We start from the raw sequence: 16,100 nt of genomic DNA, 5'->3' as shown, positions 1-16,100 counted from the left end.
GCTGCACCGCCGCTACTCCCACCGCTAAATTTGCTTCCTCCAGTCATAGAGAGGGAAAGCAGCCCGCATACAGCGAGCAGAGGCGAGCAGAGGCGGAGACCAGGTACGAACGTATTTAGGATACAAACAATCCGTTTTCCTGCCAACACTCGGCTTTTTTCGTCAACGTTATCTTAATGAGGTTCTGTTGCTCCGGGGTTACGGGGAAACATTATTAGACGCATATTCACAAACGTCTAAGCAGGAGCCTCGGGAGCCTGATTACGGAGCGCTGCAGCGGATCAGCCGACCGCCGCCATGTTCTTCTTGACGTCATCTTGATGTAATCAAAACTGTAATACCTAGAGCATTTCCTTTAGAAATTACATATATGAGAGGGTCTTATTGGCATCAAAATTATGGTTAGTGCTCTAAAAGACTAAAATAAGGACATATTTTCTGAGTTTTCAAATAGCGACAAAGCACTTTTAAATTATTTGTTATCTTTATGTTTTTTTATCCAGTTGACCACTTGATTAAATGTTGCACTTAGGGGAGAGGATGTGGTGTTACTTCCAGAACTGCAGACTTTGCAACTGGGGAACCAGGTTGGAGTTTCTGCTTCAGCTCGACATTCTGTGATTCTGGTCAAATCACTTAGTCTCCCCATGTCTACAACCAAAATGAATTTGTTCTTGTGTGATGTAACCAATGCTCATGTAAAGCACTCCAATACCTGACAAGTCTGCACTATATAACACTGCAAAAACACAAAATAATAAGTGTTTTGCACACTTCTGTCATTGGGCTATATTTGGGCTACATCTGGGTGATTTTGGGCTACATTTGGGCTCTTTTGTCTCCGGTGGCCATCTTGGGAAATTTATTTGTTATGAAGTTTCCTAATTTCCTCATGTACTGCAGTCTCCTCAGTAGGAAATGCTTTCAGTTTTTTACTTTGATTCCATCATGAAGGTATTCAGATATGTCACACATTTGCCATAAATTCTGAAAGTTAGCACTCTAGTTGCTCATTAGATCACTGTAGTAAAACTACTGTTCACCATGGAAGTCTGCTCCTGGTATTAAAAGTGCATGTTTCAGTCTGCATGTCAGAATTTTTTAATGAAATAGAAGAGGATTTGGGAAGTCACTCAAAATGTGCCTTCATTTTCTTTCTTCAGCATTAATCATAATTTCTATGGCAAAATGAACCCCCTCATTGTGTTCCTTTTTAAATTAAATGTTTTAAGTGTTACCAGTTTATTCCAATCAAGATGGTTTCAGGTGTGCCATACTTTTGTCATAATGAAGACAGTAAGCGCTCTAGTTGTTTTTAAGAACACTCTGGGACATTCTGTCATTGGGCTATACTTGGGCTACATCTGGGTGATATTTGGGCTACATTTGGGCTCTTTTGTCTCTGGTGGCTATCTTGGGAGACTTATTTGTTATGAAGTTTCCTAATTTCCTCATTTACTGCAGTCTCCTCAGTAGAAAATACTTTCAGTTTTTTTACTTTGATTCCATCAAGAAGGCATTCAGATGTGTCACACATTTGCCATAAATTCAGAATGTTAGCACTCTTTTTGCTCATTAGATCACTGTAGTAAAGCTACTACTCACCAGGGAAAACTGCTGCTGGTATTGAAAGTGCATGTTTCAGTCTGCATGTCAGAATTTTTTAATGAAATAAAAGAGGATTTCAGAAGTCAAAATGTGCCCTAGTTTTTCTTTCTGCAGCACTAATCATACTTGTTATGGAAAAATGAACCCCCTCATTTTGTTCCTTTTTAAACTAAATGTTTTAAGAGTTACCACTTTAATCCAAGCAAGATGGCTTCGGGTGTGCCATACGTTTATCATAAGTAGGACTGTTAGCGCTCTAGTTGTTCTTTGGAACACTCTGGGAAGCTGCAGTAGAACACAAAGGAATCAACTGACAGTCTCTGCCCTTGTTGGATGTACATGTTTTACTGAGAATGTCAGACTTCATTCTCACATGACTGAGAAAGATAATGTGAATTTATAGAAAATAAGCTCTCAGTTTAGCTTATAGATCACCTTCCAAAACCTCTGTGGGAAAAGCATGAGAAAATATTTTTCTCTCAATCATGATATCCCAGCAGAAGGCTTTTTCACATGGTGAAATCACCTTAGAACATACCACAATTCCTAAAATGAGTATGGTACCATCAACAAATGATTTATAATGTAACTAAAGTCTTAAAACCTTCTATTAACTGCAATGCTTTTTAATGAGGTGCTATCATGTATATTGGTCCCAAGATGGCTGCCAACACTTCTTGGATGAAGTGCTGACATCCAATCAGATCTCAGGATGAGATGTGTGGTTAGGCTCCGCCCACATATATATATGATTTTACTTTTGATTTTCTCAGGAACTACTGAACAGATTGACACCAGACCTGCAAAAGGCACTTCCCTGAGCTCAGGACTACCTCTCTGCCAAATCTCAAGTAATTCTGTTCAGCCGTTCGGGCTGTACCTTGGACTAAAGGTCCCAATGGAAAATTGCATGGGGAAAACGTGTTTTGGGACCCCCCTTTTTTCTCAGCCCCCGCTTGACAAATCCCCCCGAGACTTTCAGGGTAGGAGCGGAGTGGAGCGCCCCACCTATTTTGAAAATTTCGCGAGGATTCGTCAACCGGCGCCAAAGTTATTCCAAATAGAATGTTGCAGATTTCCTATGGAAACACGGTCCTAACTATAACTATCTACTGGCGACCGCCAGTAGATAATATTTCAAAATGCGTTGCCACTTGCTTGGAGGCGCACTCAAAGAACAAAGCAGGACCCCATTATTTGCAATAAGGTCCTTTATTTTATTGCAAACCGGCATTCATTTCAGAGAGTTCAGTGTGAAAAGGTCCTACGCGTTTCAAAGCTCCTGCTTCTTGTTCACGGACCGGCACTGATTGATGGCAGGGATCTCGTCATCTTTGCAAGTCCCTCATTTTAATGGTGATTACCTGCCCCCAGGTAGGCTGGCTCTGGTGCTCAGTTCTTCAGGCATCCTGGGACTTGTAGGATTTATTTTGCCAATCCTTTTCCCAATGGTGTCCGCCATACAATCTTGCTCCTAATATAAGTATTGACCCTCCAGTGGGTTTACAGAAAGGAATCCGGTTTTAATTTAATGCAAAACTTTGTCTTTCGAGATCTCCGTATCTCGCTGCAGTCCATGTATTTTTCATGGCGGTGCGAACTCCACGACCGAGCTCTACTATTGAACAAGACGCCAATACTATCATCAATCTGGCCCATGTAATCCTTTCGGCAGCAGAAGCCCAAATTCTATCTCTTGGTCTGTCCCACTGCCAGGAGTCTAACTTTCAGTATACAACTACGCGTGTAGATGTTTACCAATACATTCGGAAACTTAAACTACTTAAATTCCACCAGCTCAGATCCCTTACAGACCAGACTGCAAAAAACAATCCAAACTTGGAAATAGACAACTACTCTGGTCTGACGGTCTCAGACCTAGGAACTTATCAGGACCTCTGTGAGTTGGGAGAAGAAGCACAAACCAGCAGGTCCAGCACGTCCTCCTTGGAAGCATGTGCCAGGCCCACGACGCCGTTTAAAAATAAATCCAAATTTGTGCCAATCATGGCGAGAGATGGTTTGGATGCATTTAGTGAACATGTAGTCAATCAAATCAAAAAACTCAACTACATTGTCAATAGACCAGAGAGAAAGTATACCAACAAAGAAAGAAAATATAATCAATTGATTTCCAAACTACAAAAGGAAAACATTGTTATAAGGAATTCTGATAAGGGGGAAATATTGTTTTGTGGCCTATGGAGGAATACCTAAAGGAAGCTCACACCCAGCTTAATGATGAGGAATGTTACAAGAAGAGCACTCCTGCTAAATATAAGAACACACAGGAAGCACTATTTAAATATCTTCTGGCATGGAAAAGTCGGGGACTCCTCAGTGGAGATGAATGTACATATCTCAAAAGAGAGCATCCTTCGGTCCCTATTATCTATTTTATACCCAAGGTACACAAAGACATGAACAAACCCCGCGACAGACCCATTATCGCGGCCTGTGATGGGCCACTGGAAAATCTTTCTAAATATAGACTACTTCTTGCAGCCATATATGAAAAATTTAAAATCATATATTCAAGATACATGTGACTTTTTAAACAAAATCAACAATTTGAAATGGTGCACAGATTATCTGCTAATAACGTTGGATGTGTGCTCATTATACACATGTATCCGTAACAAGGATGGCCTGAGAGCAGTCGAACATTTTCTGTGCAGCAGATCCATTGTATATGCCCAGCACACTAAAATGCTGTTGGATATGTTACTATTCTGTTTGGACAATAATCTTTTTTTATTCAATGGCCAAATGTACCAGCAGACACAGGGTGTAGCCATGGGGGCCAGTTTTTCTCCCAGCTATGCTTGTATTTTCATGGGCTGTTGGGAGGAACTGGTCCTCATGCGCCAATTTGAACACACTTACAACAGCAACGTGATTTGTTGGTTAAGGTTCATTGATGATTTATTTATTGTGTGGAGGGGGACTGAGATTGAAGCCATTGAATTTATTGATCAGATTAACCATAATGATATCAATTTAAGATTTACTTACACCATCAGCAAGCAAACTGTGTCCTTTCTTGATGTGCAGATTACAGTGGAGAACAATTGTCTAACCACTACACTATTCAGAAAGCCCACTGTAGGGAATACTGTTCTGCATGCATCGAGTGCCCACCCTCCACATTTAATTAAAAGTATACCATACGGGGAGATGCTCCGTATACGGAGAATATGCAGCAGTGAGGAAGATATGAAAACTAAACAGTCAGAGAGTCGGGCTAGGTTTTTAGCAAGAGGGTACAACATGGGAATAGTGGATGCAGCCATCAGAAGGTCACGTTCCAAGGCAAGGGAGGAACTTTTAATATACAAGGCCAATCTATCAGAGCAAGGGGTCACTGCCGCCGCTCAACCTGTGAGATTGATTCTCTCGTATTCTAAACATGAAAGACAAATCAGAAGTATTGTCAAGCGGAACTGGCATTTTATTCAAGATGACCCGGTGATAGGAAGTCATATGCTTGTCAATCCTTCTATCACTTTCAGAAAAACTAAAAGTTTGGGAAACAAATTAGCAAGCAATAGACTAGATGAGGGTCGTAAAGATATGTGGCTCACTGCAAGAAAAGGTTTTTTTAAGTGCTCAACGTGCAAAGCTTGTAAATTTGAAAGTAATGTCAAAACATACACTACAGCTTTCTCATTTAAGATCCGTGAGGCAAAACTGAGTACGTGGTGCATGTTTTGGAATGTAGTTGCCATCTAAAGTACATAGGGAGTACTAGATTAGCTGCACACAAGAGAATACTATAGCACATACGAGCGATCATTAACAAGGATCAAAATTACCCAGTGGCCAGACACTTTCAAGCCATTCACGATCGTGATCCCAGTCATCTCAAATACTTTGTCATAGAGGCTATCCCTATCACCAAAAGGGGAGGGGACAGGGAAGCTAAGTTAAGACGTCTGGAAACCAATTATATATTGGAATTTGATTCCAAATATCCTGGAGGGCTTAATGCAACCGAAGACCTTTACACATATCTGTAAGTTCAACCAAACCAGCATAGAGAGCCAATCTAGAAAGTGAAATTATGAATTGTTAATTATGTATATCAGTCTTGTTTGATTATAAGATAACTTATTGTTTTTAGTATTTATATTGTTCTTATTCTAATATTTATTGAGGCTTAGACCTTTTTAGAATAACATTTTAGACATATAGTTTTTACTTATTGTGTGTCTATTATTTGTTCTGATGGTTTACAGTCTTAGGATATTATATGGTAATTTGAGCATTATCTAAGTTACTATGTTCCTCTCAAGAACCACAGGGGCAATCCAACAACCCTCTCCCTAACATCTTCATGAACACTGGCATTCATGCATATTTATTTACATTCCTCTGTACATATCTACCTCACTATATATGTTTTGCACTAGAGGTCCATTTGGATCAGTATTGCACTATTTGCACTTTCTTTTCTGCGCCTTCGGAATTTATTATTATTCCATCTATTATTGATTTTATATCTCTTAAACATCTGGGTACTCTGCAATGATTATTAATCAGTGCACCTTTTTTTTTTAACTGCATACAAGATGAGGCCTCAGGTATATGCAGTTAATTTCAATTATTATCCAGGGTGCATTCATCAGGTATTTTGCACAGGTATTGGGCAAGCACATCTGTTTCTTTTTTACACACACACACAGGTTCGAGATTATGAATGAATAAAATATCCCTACCAGGTCTTATTCTTTTATTGGTATTTAACAGGCATCAGTAAATATTATATATGTTCAAAACTGTAAACATTTGAGTTTATTTGTCCATAGGATCTGTGTAAATTAGGTATTTTACTTGTATGTATTTTTACACACAAATGTCGTACACATGTAATGTATTATTTTATCGACATTAATCTGGTACCTATCAGTCTGTTCTCTATCTCTATGAACTCAGACCATGTGTGTGGGGTTGTTTTTTCAAAGCACTAGCACTTTAAATTCTGAGTAAAACTCTCTGAACATTGTCATGTGATCAAGGCCGCTGTGACGGCTGAAACGCGTAATGGCAGGCGAGGAGGAATAAAGCATCTTTGAAACTATACAAAGAAGGTCTACGTTCATTCTTTTTTCCTTGGAGAAACCTGTGAGCGAAGAGAGCTCATATATATATATATATATATGTATGGTCAGTGACATCACTGATGGCATCACTGATGACATCTCAAATGACATCACTGATGACGTTACTCGTCGAAGTTCCAGGATTTCTGTATCAGAGTTTTATCCAGGTGTAATCTAAAGTCCTGTAGCCAGGGGTTCCTTTCTTATAAACAAGAAAAGGGTTGGACATACTCTGGGAACCCACCTATGGCAGGGTCAGGAAAGAGGGGTGGCTTCAACCATTTCCTTTGTCCAGTTTCATGCCAGATCAGGGGCTGGTAGCCTCTGCAACCGGTTTGAGCTGGACTATGCACAGGGACACCAAATGTGCCCCCAGTGCAGACTTCAAAGCACTCCTGGAGTGCACCCAGCCAGCCCTAATCCACTAGGGCCTGTCTGTGAGGTGATAACACCTCCCTGTGACAGGAAACCAACTGTCTAGTCCTCCCCTGCCAGAGTTTCGGTCAGCAGCAGGAGGCCTGACTTGTGTCTGTGGCTGGCAGCACCCATTTTGTGATGCCAGGGCTCTGTTCGCTGGTACCGGGTATACCGGTGCTGTCATGTCTCTCCCGCTAAAAGGGTGGGATCATATTCCCACACCAGTTACTCTTATGGGGGTATGATTACTAGGTGTTTGACACCAAACATGACATGTTTCTGTGTAGCCATCCCAAATTTAGCATTTATCGCAAGGTTATAATGCACTTAAGCGTATATGGTCAGGCTGCATCACAGACAACCCCAGAGAATAGATTCTGAAGGCTGCAGAGGGGCTCTGGTCATGCATGGGCACCCTCTTGCACAAAACCAAGCACCCTGCCTTCAGTATTGATAAGGCCTGCCATAAGGGTGACTTTTAGGTTTATATGTGCAGTGATAGGGTTAGATATAGTGAACCTATATCTCAGTAAAGGGTGCATGCACCACCTTACCCAGGCTGCAGTAGCAGATCTGTGGTGTCATTTTGGAGGGCTTCCCAGGGGTGGCATTATACAAGCTGCAGCCCCAGGTAGGCCTCTGGGGTACCTATGCCCTGGGTACATAGTATACCATATACTAGGGACTTATAAGGGCACTCTAGAATCCAATTTGTGGTGTGCCTAAGGTACATGGAATCATTTTACAAGAGAAAGCAGATAGGCTGGGGACCTGAATAGCAGGTTCCCAGCCAAACTAAGTCAAAAACCATCAAAACTCCAGGAAAAAAATGGGGGCAACCATGTAGTCAGATTCCACCTTCCTACATTGGGTCATTGCATGAGTACATGGGTAGTGGCTGGATGATTAGAGTACTGCAAAGAGAATGCATGGTGAATTTATAAATGCGGGGGTTTTGGCACAGTGATTGAATAAGGACATGAGACTGGCTAGGTGATTGGAGGAGTGTATAGGTAGTAACAGAGACATTACTGAACTGTATAGGTGGTGCTCAAGGGATTGAAGAAGTGCATGACTTAGTGCCTGGGTCATTGCATGAGTACATGGGTAGTGACTGGATGATTAGAGTACTGCAAGGAGAGTGCATGGTGAACTTATAAGTGCTTGGGTTTTGGCGCAGTGACTGAATAAGGACATGCATGAGTGCATGGGTAGTGCTTGGAATTATTACTCATGTAGTTTAAAAAACACATATTCACTACCTTTGCACTCCTGTAGTCGCCCAGGTACCTCTCAATATACCTTATATGAACATCTTATATGAACCTCTTTCAAACAACACATTTCTACTGCATCTTCAACCAACTATCTAAAAATATGCGGCATCATTCAACCATACCTATAAACTGACTTAAAAAACAAGTTTAATTAACAGCATAAGTGATCATCTTAAAAAATATACATATTACTGTCCACACTCTTTTTTAAACAATATTCAAGCACAATGAAACTAATTCCAATATACACCTCTATATTTAATAATATATTGTAAACAACAGTTTTTTAGAATAATCTCAAATCTTTTTAAATAAACTTAAAAAATGTATAACTCACCTTGAAAATAAATCTGTTGAATGAAAAATCACACACACTCAGACAGCATTTTCTTTTACACACAGTCAATATAATGTACCAGACTCAGGAAGGTTAAACCAGTAATGGCAAGATTTCCCTCTCTTTTTCCATACAAATAAACATAAGCATCAAAAGACATTGCTTCCCAGAGTTTTGCAAATTGTAAAACACATTTCCATTGATAACAGATAATAACTCTTATCGATGCCAGTTTCCATAGCAACAGCTCATGCAACATTCAACTTAACTGACAGGTCACACGTTCACCATATTTTCAAGTTCACTACACAATGTTGCAAATGGAAACAGCTGGTGTGGTTGCCTTTGCAGAACATGACCTTATCCTTTCTACTGTACTTTTCAAACAGTTTTTACTAACCAATAAGAAACTTGCTTTTTAAAGAAAGTAAAATGTACCCTTTTTTTAATGTACAATGATCTTAAACAGCCAATCAATTATCTTCTTTCTTAAAAACAGCATCTTCTCCACCAATTTAGATTCCTCTCATTCTACCAAATGACTACCTCAGCTACAAACATCTTTTGATTACCTACAGACATCCCTTCAAGATGCTTTCTGTGTGGATTGTTGGGCACAGCTATGTATTCTGGTGAAAAAGGTATGCTGAACACAGTGGTATTGAAAAAACCCTAGCTTTGCAAAATGTAGACATAAACTGGATTGGGCAGAGAGGATTAAAGTGGCAACAATTAATGCTTTTGGTTAAAACCTTTTTAGATCTCCAAGCCCCTGACCTCATGATTGTGCACTGTGGAGGCAATGACCTAGGCACATTGACTGGGGTAGGTTTGGTATTGCTAATGAAGGACACCTTTGCAGAATTGATGTAGCTTTTCCCCCAAACTGTCTTTGTATACTCTAACATATGCCAAAGACAGAAATGGAACAGTTCCAATCAATTTTGTCCTCAGATTGAGAAAGCTAGAAAAAATTTCAATAAAGCTGTTTCTGCTTACCTCAGAGACCATATTATGGCTTCCATCTATAACAACAATCTTCATTTCAATATGGATGGCATTTACAGAAGTGACGGAGTACACTTCACTGATGAAGGCAACAAAGCTTTTCTCAACAACCTGAAGTTCTGCATCTGCACTTACATGTAGCTACAACAATCTCCCAATGAAAACAAGTGCTCTTTTTAGAGCCACTCAATAACACAACATATAACCTAGTTTTATATAAAAAAACATCTTCATAATTTTTGCTTGGAGTCGCGCATCCAGCACGACTAATGGAGCCATGCACCCCTCGCATTCACACCAGGGGGCTGCGCTGGGAGCCACGCATCCATCGCATTCACACCATGTGGCCGCGCTGGGAGCCGTGCACCCTCACGTTCACACCAGGGGGCCACGCTGGGAGCCACGCACTGTTTGCATTCACACCAGGGGCCACACTTCTTTTTGGTACTATTGAAACGCTTGGAGAAACTTAAGCGAGGCAAACTTTTTAAATGGTGGGAGTCGAAGTCTCTGCAGCGATTTTTAGAAGTAAAGAGGATCCCTAGAGGTTTGAGGATATTGGTTGCCCCTACATATGAGGACCCCAACCCTGACATGCTCCGCGAATGGGCGGAGAATAATCAAGAGTCTTCAAGTAGAATGCTCGTTATACTAATAAAATATGCGGACATTGATCACTCGAAAATGCTGGAGGATATTCAGCAAATCAATGAGATGTTGGATAAAGAAGTTAACCAAGATACAATACCAAAATTCAAAAAGGATATGTTGGACAGACTGAAGAAGTTAGAGGTTTCTATTAAGGATCGCAAGGCACAGAAATTTCTACGTGACAAAGGTGACTATGAGCGTGGCCAAATATATACGTTTGCGAAGAAATTTGAGAATGTGCGAAGATTAAAAATGAATAACAGTGCCAAACTAGCAAATTAAATTCAATCTGGTTTGAGCAGTTTACAGAGTTCAGAAATAGAAACCTCAGCTGACGAAGGGCAAAGTGGTGTAACCACAGCTAGAATACCCTCACTAATTGATGAGTTTGGTTTTTTACAAGAGGAACGGAGATTCAATCTCCAACCAAGAGTACAAACGAATTATGCCAAACCACCAAGAGTAAGAGGCAGAGGCAACAAAGGCGGAAAGGGGCAAAGCAACGTGAATTAAAACTTAAGAGTCAAGACTATACTGACACGGAAGATGAAAAAGTCAATAAAACATCAGTTATTAACTTAACAGACATTCAATTATCGCCTGAAGAAGAAAAAGTTCTAAATTTGGGGCTCTCATATTGTCCAGCAGCAGACTTCAATTATGTCCAAACGAGAATAGATATCTTTAAATATGTAAGATTACTTAAGTTAAAAAAATATTTTGCCATCAATTACCAACATGACTCAGTAAGGGGGTCAGTGCAGAACGCAAATGATGAAAGCATTTTTGGTGAATTACATGTCAATGATATGGAACTAATGGTAGGAATGCGACAAATTACGACAGGGTCAGAAATCAGTGAAAGTCAAGAAGATACAACAATGAATGAACAAGCTATTATGATCGCAGCAGAAGAAGGAATTGAGATCGGAGAGAGTGATCTGACATCTTTCAGACCCAGTTCGAGATTTATTCCATCAGCAGCTAGAGACTCCATTGATGTGTTTAACGAATTAGTGATTAATGATTTGAAAAATTTGGAGAAATGCACGAGTGTGGAAAATAAAAAAAATTCTAAACAGGAGTAACAACAATCAGCTCTGATTTGTAAATTGAGAAAAAATAATAATTGCGTAATACGCAATGCAAATAAAGGTGGAAACGTGGTGTTGTGGGACAGAAAGAAATAACTGAATGAGGCATACAAACAGTTGAATAATAGATCCTGTTACTTGAGGATAACAGCAGAAATTTTGTCAGCAAGTCAAAATCAATATGATGAAAAATTATGTGACTGGCATAGTCAGGGAATGCTTTCACAAGATGAATTTAAGTTTTTAAAAATCAGTAACCCAGTAACACCAATATTCTATCTTTTCCTAAAGTGCATAAAGACATTGAAAACCTCCCGGGTCGACCGATTATATCAGCGATAGGGAGTGGGTTGGAGAACACTTCCAAATTTGTTGATTCATTCTTAAATCCATTAGTTAAACAACTTCCCTCATATATACAGGATATGGGGGCTTTTCTCAAAACAGTGTATGACCTACCATGGGAAGAAGATCTTCTATTGGTTACCATTGACGTGACAACATTGTATACGAGTATAAAACATGAAGATGGGTTGAATGCGGTTAGACATTTCCTGGGCAATAGACCAATTAAATTATATTAATATACAAGGCCAATCTATCAGAGCAAGGGGTCACTGCCGCCGCTCAACCTGTGAGATTGATTCTCTCGTATTCTAAACATGAAAGACAAATCAGAAGTATTGTCAAGCGGAACTGGCATTTTATTCAAGATGACCCGGTGATAGGAAGTCATATGCTTGTCAATCCTTCTATCACTTTCAGAAAAACTAAAAGTTTGGGAAACAAATTAGCAAGCAATAGACTAGATGAGGGTCGTAAAGATATGTGGCTCACTGCAAGAAAAGGTTTTTTTAAGTGCTCAACGTGCAAAGCTTGTAAATTTGAAAGTAATGTCAAAACATACACTACAGCTTTCTCATTTAAGATCCGTGAGGCAAAACTGAGTACGTGGTGCATGTTTTGGAATGTAGTTGCCATCTAAAGTACATAGGGAGTACTAGATTAGCTGCACACAAGAGAATACTATAGCACATACGAGCGATCATTAACAAGGATCAAAATTACCCAGTGGCCAGACACTTTCAAGCCATTCACGATCGTGATCCCAGTCATCTCAAATACTTTGTCATAGAGGCTATCCCTATCACCAAAAGGGGAGGGGACAGGGAAGCTAAGTTAAGACGTCTGGAAACCAATTATATATTGGAATTTGATTCCAAATATCCTGGAGGGCTTAATGCAACCGAAGACCTTTACACATATCTGTAAGTTCAACCAAACCAGCATAGAGAGCCAATCTAGAAAGTGAAATTATGAATTGTTAATTATGTATATCAGTCTTGTTTGATTATAAGATAACTTATTGTTTTTAGTATTTATATTGTTCTTATTCTAATATTTATTGAGGCTTAGACCTTTTTAGAATAACATTTTAGACATATAGTTTTTACTTATTGTGTGTCTATTATTTGTTCTGATGGTTTACAGTCTTAGGATATTATATGGTAATTTGAGCATTATCTAAGTTACTATGTTCCTCTCAAGAACCACAGGGGCAATCCAACAACCCTCTCCCTAACATCTTCATGAACACTGGCATTCATGCATATTTATTTACATTCCTCTGTACATATCTACCTCACTATATATGTTTTGCACTAGAGGTCCATTTGGATCAGTATTGCACTATTTGCACTTTCTTTTCTGCGCCTTCGGAATTTATTATTATTCCATCTATTATTGATTTTATATCTCTTAAACATCTGGGTACTCTGCAATGATTATTAATCAGTGCACCTTTTTTTTTTAACTGCATACAAGATGAGGCCTCAGGTATATGCAGTTAATTTCAATTATTATCCAGGGTGCATTCATCAGGTATTTTGCACAGGTATTGGGCAAGCACATCTGTTTCTTTTTTACACACACACACAGGTTCGAGATTATGAATGAATAAAATATCCCTACCAGGTCTTATTCTTTTATTGGTATTTAACAGGCATCAGTAAATATTATATATGTTCAAAACTGTAAACATTTGAGTTTATTTGTCCATAGGATCTGTGTAAATTAGGTATTTTACTTGTATGTATTTTTACACACAAATGTCGTACACATGTAATGTATTATTTTATCGACATTAATCTGGTACCTATCAGTCTGTTCTCTATCTCTATGAACTCAGACCATGTGTGTGGGGTTGTTTTTTCAAAGCACTAGCACTTTAAATTCTGAGTAAAACTCTCTGAACATTGTCATGTGATCAAGGCCGCTGTGACGGCTGAAACGCGTAATGGCAGGCGAGGAGGAATAAAGCATCTTTGAAACTATACAAAGAAGGTCTACGTTCATTCTTTTTTCCTTGGAGAAACCTGTGAGCGAAGAGAGCTCATATATATATATATATATATGTATGGTCAGTGACATCACTGATGGCATCACTGATGACATCTCAAATGACATCACTGATGACGTTACTCGTCGAAGTTCCAGGATTTCTGTATCAGAGTTTTATCCAGGTGTAATCTAAAGTCCTGTAGCCAGGGGTTCCTTTCTTATAAACAAGAAAAGGGTTGGACATACTCTGGGAACCCACCTATGGCAGGGTCAGGAAAGAGGGGTGGCTTCAACCATTTCCTTTGTCCAGTTTCATGCCAGATCAGGGGCTGGTAGCCTCTGCAACCGGTTTGAGCTGGACTATGCACAGGGACACCAAATGTGCCCCCAGTGCAGACTTCAAAGCACTCCTGGAGTGCACCCAGCCAGCCCTAATCCACTAGGGCCTGTCTGTGAGGTGATAACACCTCCCTGTGACAGGAAACCAACTGTCTAGTCCTCCCCTGCCAGAGTTTCGGTCAGCAGCAGGAGGCCTGACTTGTGTCTGTGGCTGGCAGCACCCATTTTGTGATGCCAGGGCTCTGTTCGCTGGTACCGGGTATACCGGTGCTGTCATGTCTCTCCCGCTAAAAGGGTGGGATCATATTCCCACACCAGTTACTCTTATGGGGGTATGATTACTAGGTGTTTGACACCAAACATGACATGTTTCTGTGTAGCCATCCCAAATTTAGCATTTATCGCAAGGTTATAATGCACTTAAGCGTATATGGTCAGGCTGCATCACAGACAACCCCAGAGAATAGATTCTGAAGGCTGCAGAGGGGCTCTGGTCATGCATGGGCACCCTCTTGCACAAAACCAAGCACCCTGCCTTCAGTATTGATAAGGCCTGCCATAAGGGTGACTTTTAGGTTTATATGTGCAGTGATAGGGTTAGATATAGTGAACCTATATCTCAGTAAAGGGTGCATGCACCACCTTACCCAGGCTGCAGTAGCAGATCTGTGGTGTCATTTTGGAGGGCTTCCCAGGGGTGGCATTATACAAGCTGCAGCCCCAGGTAGGCCTCTGGGGTACCTATGCCCTGGGTACATAGTATACCATATACTAGGGACTTATAAGGGCACTCTAGAATCCAATTTGTGGTGTGCCTAAGGTACATGGAATCATTTTACAAGAGAAAGCAGATAGGCTGGGGACCTGAATAGCAGGTTCCCAGCCAAACTAAGTCAAAAACCATCAAAACTCCAGGAAAAAAATGGGGGCAACCATGTAGTCAGATTCCACCTTCCTACATTGGGTCATTGCATGAGTACATGGGTAGTGGCTGGATGATTAGAGTACTGCAAAGAGAATGCATGGTGAATTTATAAATGCGGGGGTTTTGGCACAGTGATTGAATAAGGACATGAGACTGGCTAGGTGATTGGAGGAGTGTATAGGTAGTAACAGAGACATTACTGAACTGTATAGGTGGTGCTCAAGGGATTGAAGAAGTGCATGACTTAGTGCCTGGGTCATTGCATGAGTACATGGGTAGTGACTGGATGATTAGAGTACTGCAAGGAGAGTGCATGGTGAACTTATAAGTGCTTGGGTTTTGGCGCAGTGACTGAATAAGGACATGCATGAGTGCATGGGTAGTGCTTGGAATTATTACTCATGTAGTTTAAAAAACACATATTCACTACCTTTGCACTCCTGTAGTCGCCCAGGTACCTCTCAATATACCTTATATGAACATCTTATATGAACCTCTTTCAAACAACACATTTCTACTGCATCTTCAACCAACTATCTAAAAATATGCGGCATCATTCAACCATACCTATAAACTGACTTAAAAAACAAGTTTAATTAACAGCATAAGTGATCATCTTAAAAAATATACATATTACTGTCCACACTCTTTTTTAAACAATATTCAAGCACAATGAAACTAATTCCAATATACACCTCTATATTTAATAATATATTGTAAACAACAGTTTTTTAGAATAATCTCAAATCTTTTTAAATAAACTTAAAAAATGTATAACTCACCTTGAAAATAAATCTGTTGAATGAAAAATCACACACACTCAGACAGCATTTTCTTTTACACACAGTCAATATAATGTACCAGACTCAGGAAGGTTAAACCAGTAATGGCAAGATTTCCCTCTCTTTTTCCATACAAATAAACATAAGCATCAAAAGACATTGCTTCCCAGAGTTTTGCAAATTGTAAAACACATTTCCATTGATAACAGATAATAACTCT

The sequence above is a fragment of the Triturus cristatus genome, chromosome 5_1 (genome assembly GCF_964204655.1).
Source record: "Triturus cristatus chromosome 5_1, aTriCri1.1, whole genome shotgun sequence".
NCBI classification, from domain to species: Eukaryota; Metazoa; Chordata; class Amphibia; order Caudata; family Salamandridae; genus Triturus; species Triturus cristatus.
This window is presented reverse-complemented; position numbering follows the sequence as displayed.